Source organism: Leptodactylus fuscus, chromosome 6, assembly GCF_031893055.1.
Source record: "Leptodactylus fuscus isolate aLepFus1 chromosome 6, aLepFus1.hap2, whole genome shotgun sequence".
Taxonomy (NCBI): domain Eukaryota; kingdom Metazoa; phylum Chordata; class Amphibia; order Anura; family Leptodactylidae; genus Leptodactylus; species Leptodactylus fuscus.
In genome coordinates, this window is record NC_134270.1 from 11,274,605 (window position 1) to 11,282,688 (window position 8,084).

Below are 8,084 nucleotides of genomic sequence, written 5' to 3' on the forward strand. Positions count from 1 at the left end.
TTAATTTGGTTGAAAAATAGAAAAAAAGAATTTCTTCTTTCCTTCTGCTGCTTGCTGGCATTTCAATGTCTTGCAACAAATCAGAAGAATTAGATGAGAATTCTTATTTTTATTTCAGAATTATTTTTTTTGTTCAAGAATTTTGTGTCACCCCTTCTATCTCTTAGATTGTCAGCTCTTGCGAGCAGGGCCCTCAGTTTCTGCATTGTGTGAAATGACTAGTTTTGTAATGTATATTGTTGTCTGTAAATTAACCTGACAAATTGTACAGCGCTGCGGAATGTGTTGGCGCTATAAAAATATGATGTATTGTTATCATTGTAATTTTTTTAAATTGTTTTTTCTTTTGTCCAAACTTATTGATTGATTGATTTTTTTATTTTTATTTTTTTCATTTTGGTTTCTTCATTTTGTTTCAGATTTTCCTGCTGACTTGAAAACTTTTTTTTCGTGGAAGAGAATGGAGTATTAAAATTTCTGAGTCAAGCAAGAGAAATTGCTTTGCACTTGTACCTGGATTTTGCACAACTTGATGCTACTGCTACTGCTATTACTGTTGCTGTTGTCGTCGTCCTCCTCTTCTTCTTATTTCGCAGTGCTTGTTGCCCTCTTGTGGCTGCCTGCTTGCTCCGGAGACAGACTGACATGCAGGCAGGGTTTATGCAGATTTGCAGCAAGCGCTGTGCATCGCTGAGTGACAGTAGTGGCAACTGGATTTGATCTGTTTTGCTATACAAGAGGAACATTCTTCATACGGTTTCGGAAATTCTCTCCGTTTAGCATTTTTTGGACTTGCTTCGATGACGACAAAAATGTACCAAGCAGACAGCGATGTACTGAGAAGTGTAGAGGTGGGGCCGTGGGCCCTACTGCGATGCCAAACCCATTGGCTATCACCCTGTTCACCTTTTGGTGCAGACCTCGTGATGCCGGATTCTTGGAGTGGAGGGAGGCTTGTCGTACCGGAGGGTGGATCATCTGTGTAGGGGGTTCGCCCCTACACCAACAGTGCCAAAAAAACGCAAGTAGTGCCATTGGGCACATTTGGAAAGAATGGAGTATAGAAGATTCACTATCAGGTTTACCTTTTTGAAAGAACATGTGGTGCCAGAGCTTGCTCTGGAGCATGTAGTAGAGAAGATTTTGATGGGATTGTCTGAAGTGGATCTGGAGCAAGTGTTCTGTATACAGAACTTTGTAAGGAGCATGAAGAGTATAGACGTGTCCTTTTATTTCGAGCAGTATTGCCTGAAAATCTACCAAAGACTGGTTGCCAAAGATAATAGTCCCCATTTCAGGGACATCATAATGAAGCCCCTCTTTTCCCAAGGGGATAAAGTGATCACCGTTATGATGTACAATCCTTTTGTACCAGTGGAAATTGTGAAAGCCTTCCTGGGCCGATATTGCTCAAAGGTGAAGCCAGTTAATGTCGCCAGGAATAGATACAAGGTGTACGACGGCTTCGCCAAATACCAGTGTACATTGAGAGGGGACCCCCTTGGGATAGGGGGCGTAAAGCACCCCCCCAGCGAATTTTTCTGTGGGTGGAAATGGGGGCTACCTGTATTACCAAGGTATGCCCGAGTATTGCAGGCAGTGTGGAGATTATGGGCACGTGAAGGAAAACTGCACCAGCCAAGTGCGGTGCCGCAACTGCGGTGAAAGCGGGCATGTGGCATGTGTGCGGCTCGACATTGCGATATCTGCGGGTCGACATCACACACTGTCCGCAGATGTCCCAAGACAAATGAAAATGTTGTAGAAGGGCTGGCGGAGGGCGTGGATGTTTTTGTTCCGGAGACCGCTCCAAAGACCTATGCTGCGGCTGTCAGGGTTAGGAGTGGTTTAGCAGTGGACATGCCGAGCTTCCCCGAGCTGGACGATGAGGCCCTGGCACTCCAGGGGGTGTCAGAGATGCTCACGGAGCCGGGACCATCTTCTGCGGTGGTCGCGCAGCCCAGGGGGCAGGCTCCTGAGGCGGTCCCAGAGGCGGGGCCTGCAGAAGGCCCAAAAGTCAAAAGAAAGGTGAGGGCGGGGCCCAAAGTGCTGGAGGCGGAGCCTGCGAAAGAGCCGGAGGGACAATCCTTTGTAACCGCGGATGCTATGGCAGCGTTGGAAGCCGCAGTGGCGGAGGTCCCTGAGACCCCGTCGGGGGAGCGACCTGGTGCCCCTCCTGACTGGGCCGAGATGTCTGCCAGCTTGGACATAGAGGAGGCGCTCAGCCCAATGAGCGCATGTGACACTCCAGAGTCCCAAGTGATTATGGATGTAACCTCTCCCCCAGAGCCTGGAGGGACCGGAATGGCCGGTGTGAGAGTAAATGATGAAAAAGGGAGGAGCAGTGTTTGTCGTGGCCGGGCCAGCAAATGTCCGAGGATGGACTCGGAGGGTGCGAGGGCGGGTCCTGAGGTCCCCGTCATCGCTAACCCCTTTGAAGTGCAGAGCCCCCGGGGGGACGTCAGCCCTTTGCTGGTGTCAGGATCGCCAGCGGTGGAAAGCTATTTGGAGGAAGCCCAAGTGTCCGAGTTGGGGAAGGTCACCAAATACCAGGGTGATCCAACGTGAAATGTGTTTTTCCCCTGTGTGTTCTATTTAAGAATGTGAATACGTACATATAATATGAGGTAATATTATGGTACAAACGTTCTGTTTTTTCATCTAATTTATGATGGGGGTTCCACTTAGAATCATCTCCCATAATGTCAGAAGTATAGGTTCCAAGTACAGGAGGGCTGCTGTATTGGAAAACTTAGTACAAGAGGGAGGTGACCTGATATTGGTGCAGGAGTGCTGCCTATCGGGGACCCCAAATAAGAATGAATGGGAGGGGGAGTCTTTCTGGTCCCACTCTAGCATGAACAGAAATGATGGGGTGGGGGCTTTGGTTGTAAATCCTAATTTAAAGGTAATTTCTTTTTATGTTATTGAAGAAGGGAGGGTTATTTGTCTGGTTTTTGATTTCATGGGTTATGTGTTTAAAGTGATTAACGTATATGCGCCGGCGGAAAAAAACGCGCGGATTGAATTATTTGAGAAATTTAAATTTCATTTGGTGGGAGGTATTCCCACAATATTGTGTGGCGACTTTAACGTCGTTATTGAAAGGGGGGGTAGGGCGGGGACTACTGAGGATAGGATGGATGCCTCAGGACAGGTCCTCAAAAGGCTATTGGGGACTTTTGGGTTGAAAGATGCGGTCACAGAAAAGCCAGCGCCGCATACATATTTTTCAGATAGAGGGTCAGTGTCATCACGTATTGATTTCTTTTTTTACACGGGGAATCTTATATCTAGGGTGAATGTGAAGTATGTGAGAAAAGGTTATTCTGATCACGTATGCATGAAGGGTGAGTTTACACTGGGTGATGTAATGTATGGAAGGGGTGTGTGGCGTATGAATGTCAGTATGTTAAAGGATGAAAGGGTTAAAAATGTATTTACTAGAAAGTATGAGAGGTGGAGGGGAATGAAAGGGTGTTTTCCAAATTTATTTGAATGGTGGGTGTGGGTGAAGGGGATGGTGGGGGACTTTTTTTTAAAAAAACTGGTCGTTTACGGGCCTCTAAAAAAAGACGTATTCAGAAACAATATAGTATAAGGCTTGATTATTTTCTTAAAATGAAAGGTATGGGCCACGATGTGGAGCAACAGATAAAGGACACCAGGAAAGAGCTGGATGGTGCCCTGGTGGACAAAGGCAAAAACATTATTTTTAGGTCAAGAGTGGAATACTATGAGAAAGGCGAAAAATGCTCAAATTTCTTCTTTACAAAGGTAAGGGGGGATAAAAGAATGATTGAGGAGTTGATTGATGAGCGGCTGGGAAAGGTGAGTGGTGCGGGTGTGTTGAATGTGGTGCATGAATTTTATAGAAAGTTGTATGACAGGAAGCAGTGTGAATTGGGTGCAAGTGAGGATGTGTTGAATGCAATGAGGATGGGTGTGCCTGGGGAGTTGGCTGAAGGGTTGGTAGATGAGTTGACTGATAGTGAGATTGAAGGTGTGGTGAGAAAGCTGAATAAGAATAAATGTCCGGGTATGGATGGGTTGGCGAATGAGTTTTATATGGAATACTGGGAGGTGATTGGAGCGGATGTGTGTGAGGTGATGAAAAAGTTGTTTTGTGGTGAGAGAATGCCTGATGTGATGAAAGTGGGTCTGATTGTGCTGTTGTATAAAAAGGGGGAGAAAAACCAGCTAAAAAATTGGCGCCCCATTTCACTATTAAACAGTGATTATAAGCTTTTTGCGAAACTGTTAGCAAATAGAATGCGTGAAGTGATTGGATGTGTATTGAATGAGGATCAAGTGTGTGCGGTGCCTGAAAGAAGAATACATGAGAGTGTGGTTGGTATACGTGACTTATTGTTTGACTGTAAAGAACGGAAGAAAGGGATGATTGTGGTTTCTTTAGATTTTGATAAAGCATTTGATCGGGTGTCGCATGATTTTTTATTTTTGGTGTTGGAAAGAATGGGGTTTGGGTGTAAGTTTGTTAGGTTGTTGCGCGGATTGTATGAGGGTGCGTGTAGTGTGGTGAATGTGAATGGGTGTCTAACTGAAAGTTTTAGTGTGTTGTCTGGAGTGAGGCAGGGCTGTCCACTAAGCCCAATGCTGTTTTGTTGTGTGATTGAGCCTTTGTTGTGTATGATTAGGAGTGATAAGGTGGTGAAAGGGTTTCTTGTGCCTGGGTGTAGTGGGAGTGTGATGAAAGTGAGAGGATATATGGATGATGTGTGTGTTTTTTGTGAGGCTGAATGTGATGTAAGGAGAGTGAAACTGTTGGTTGAGTGTTTTTGCGTGGTGTCTGCGTTTAAAACTAACTGGGACAAGTCCATGTTTAAATCTTTCTTTTTTGAAAGGGAAATTCTGGTGGAGGGTATAAAAAATTCAGGGGAGAACATAAAAATTCTTGGGATTCAGTTTGACGCTGAACTAAAGGGAAACGTGAATTGGGAGGAGGTTGGGAATAAAATAAACCGCAAACTTGGTCTTTGGAGAGTCAGAGACCTGTCTTTCACAGGGAAAATTCTCATTATTAAGAGTGTTATCCTACCGATTATATTATATGTGGCGCTGGTATTCCCACCCAATAACAGGGTGGTAAACAAGCTGGTGAGGAGTATGTGTGTTTTCTTTTGGGGGGGTGCAATTGAAAAGCTTAAAAGGGATATTTTATTCAAAGATAAAAGTTTGGGTGGATTGAGTTTCCCAGACTTGAGGGTTTTCATCGGAATTAATTTGGTGGTCTTTTATTTAAAACTTCTTGATAGAAACAATAAGGTGGGGGGATTATGCAGGTACTCCTGCGGCTCCGTGTTCAGAAGGTTGGGGTGGTTAGCCCAAGATGGCAAGAGGCCGATTGCTTTTATTTCTGCTCCATGGTACTTGGAGCTGGAGCGTTTTGTTAAAAAACATCATTTAAATATATATGAAAAGAGTGTGTGTGTTAGTAACAAAAAATTACTGAAAAAGGTGTGTGGGTCTCAGGACTTATGTCCAATAAACGGTTTGGATACTGGGAAAACAAAAAAGGCCTGGAAAGAGGTAATTATATATGGTCCAACCAATAAACAGCGGGACCTGGCCTGGTTGGCCGCTCAGGATGCAGTACCTGTGAGAAGCATCATGCACAGAAAGGGGTTAACGCCATCTGCCCGGTGCCCATACAGAGAGTGCGGTGGGGATGAGGATCTGCGCCACTTGCTATGGGGTTGCGGCAGGGCAAAGTTATTTTGGGGAAGAATGAATGGGTTATGCTAAGGTTTATTGGGAATTGAGTGCAAAACTTTTCTTTTTGTATTATTTGGTATGATAAGTTTGGGGGGAGTGAATGATAGGGTGCTTTGGTTAGTTTTATGTTGTGCGCGTGAGACAATTTGGGATGCAAGGAACTTATATACGTTTAGGCATGAGAGGGACCTGAATGTGGATGATTGTATAGGTATATGTTTAGATAAGCTTAATTTCTTTTATTTGTTGGACCAACATAAAGGTCACGATGCAGAAGGGATTTGGAAAAGACTAAAATGGAAAGATTGGACCAGATAATGGTGTATTGTAATTGTAAAGTCTTGATGTGAAATTAAAAAAGAATTTGAAGAAAATTATGATGATGACGGCAGTGTGCTCGTTTATACGGGCTGCGTATCTGTTAGTGCTGAAATAATTTTCTAAAAAAAGAAAAAAATCTGTTCTTATCAGTTTAATATCTGATACGTCCCCTATCTGGGGACCATATATTAAATGGATTTTTGGAACAGGGAGATGGAAATAGAGCTTGCTCTGTCCACTCCACGCATTGACCTGGTATTGCAGTATCTCCAGGACCGGTGCACCCCTCTTAATTTGGTTGAAAAATAGAAAAAGAATTTCTTCTTTCCTTCTGCTGCTTGCTGGCATTTCAATGTCTTGCAACAAATCAGAAGAATTAGATGAGAATTCTTATTTTTATTTCAGAATTATTTTTTTGTTCAAGAATTTTGTGTCACCCCTTCTACCTCTTAGATTGTCAGCTCTTGCGAGCAGGGCCCTCAGTTTCTGCATTGTGTGAAATGACTAGTTTTGTAATGTATATTGTTGTCTGTAAATTAACCTGACAAATTGTACAGCGCTGCGGAATGTGTTGGCGCTATATAAATATGATGTATTGTTATCATTGTAATTTTTTGTAATTGTTTTTTCTTTTGTCCAAACTTATTGATTGATTGATTTTTTTATTTATTTTTTTTTCATTTTGGTTTCTTCATTTTGTTTCAGATTTCGCTGCTGACTTGAAAACTTTTTTTTCGTGGAAGAGAATGGAGTATTAAAATTTCTGAGTCAAGCAAGAGAAATTGCTTTGCACTTGTACCTGGATTTTGCACAACTTGATGCTACTGCTACTGCTATTACTGCTGCTGTTGTTGTCGTCCTCCTCTTCTTCTTATTTCGCAGTGCTTGTTGCCCTCTTGTGGCTGCCTGCTTGCTCCGGAGACAGACTGACATGCAGGCAGGGTTTATGCAGATTTGCAGCAAGCGCTGTGCATTGCTGAGTGACAGTAGTGGCAACTGGATTTGATCTGTTTCGCTATACAAGAGGAACATTCTTCGTACGGTTTCGGAAATTCTCTCCGTCTAGCATTTTTTGGACTTGCTTCGATGACGACAAAAATGTACCAAGCAGACAGCGATGTGCTGAGAAGTGTAGAGGTGGGGCCGTGGGCCCTACTGTGATGCCAAACGCATTGGCTATCACCCTGTTCACCTTTTGGTGCAGACCTCACACACTATGACAGATCGGTACACTATCCACAGCCAGCTGGAGCACCTCCAGTCCAAATATATTGGCACTGGTCATGCAGATACCACCAAGTGGGAATGGCTGGTGAATCAGCACCGAGACTCCTACTGCTCTTACATGGGCCACTTTGACTTGCTTAACTATTTTGCTGTGGCTGAGAACGAGAGCAAGGCCCGTGTGCGCTTCAATCTGATGGAGAAGATGCTCCAGCCGTGCGGGCCTCCGGTGGACAAACCCGACGAGTCTTAGAGCCAGAGCCATCCTTCTTCTTCTCCCTGCTTGCTTTCCTATTCCCCCCACTCACTCTCTTCTTGTGGGGGCCCCAATTTTGTGATGTAATGTATTCCTTTTTTACTTTTTGGGAATTAAACCGTAGAAGCTGTGTTTCGAGGAAAAGCAAACAAACTCCTCGTGAAGTACGTTTTAGTGGGTGTGGTCTAATGGAGAGGCGGGCCTGATGCAGATTTGCCTGCGAAGGCAGTGCACTGCTGATCACCAAACAAGTTGTAAATCCAGCTCACCCTTATTCAATATGTATAATGTCCAACCAACGAGCACGGAAGCCTCTGTAGGATACCAGGTCCAGAAATTGAAACAGTAGTATGTAAAATCCAGCTCCAGTTGTAGTCGGACAAATCACGTAGCGTGGTAGAATAAAATATAACTTTTATTGTATCAAAATAATAAAACCGTCACATAGTGACATAGGAGTCAATGTTACAGAACGAGCTACGCGTTTCAGGATTGCTCCCTTCTTCACGGCTTAACACAATCAATTGTTTCTCCTCCTTATAAAACA

At 43.9% G+C, this 8,084-nt stretch overlaps 1 pseudogene; it reads left to right on the forward strand.

Annotated features, from left to right (window-relative positions):
- The first annotated feature begins 6,168 nt into the window (after positions 1-6,168).
- LOC142210877 (U2 spliceosomal RNA) lies at positions 6,169-6,346 on the forward strand (annotated as a pseudogene).
- Positions 6,347-8,084: the final 1,738 nt, after the last annotated feature.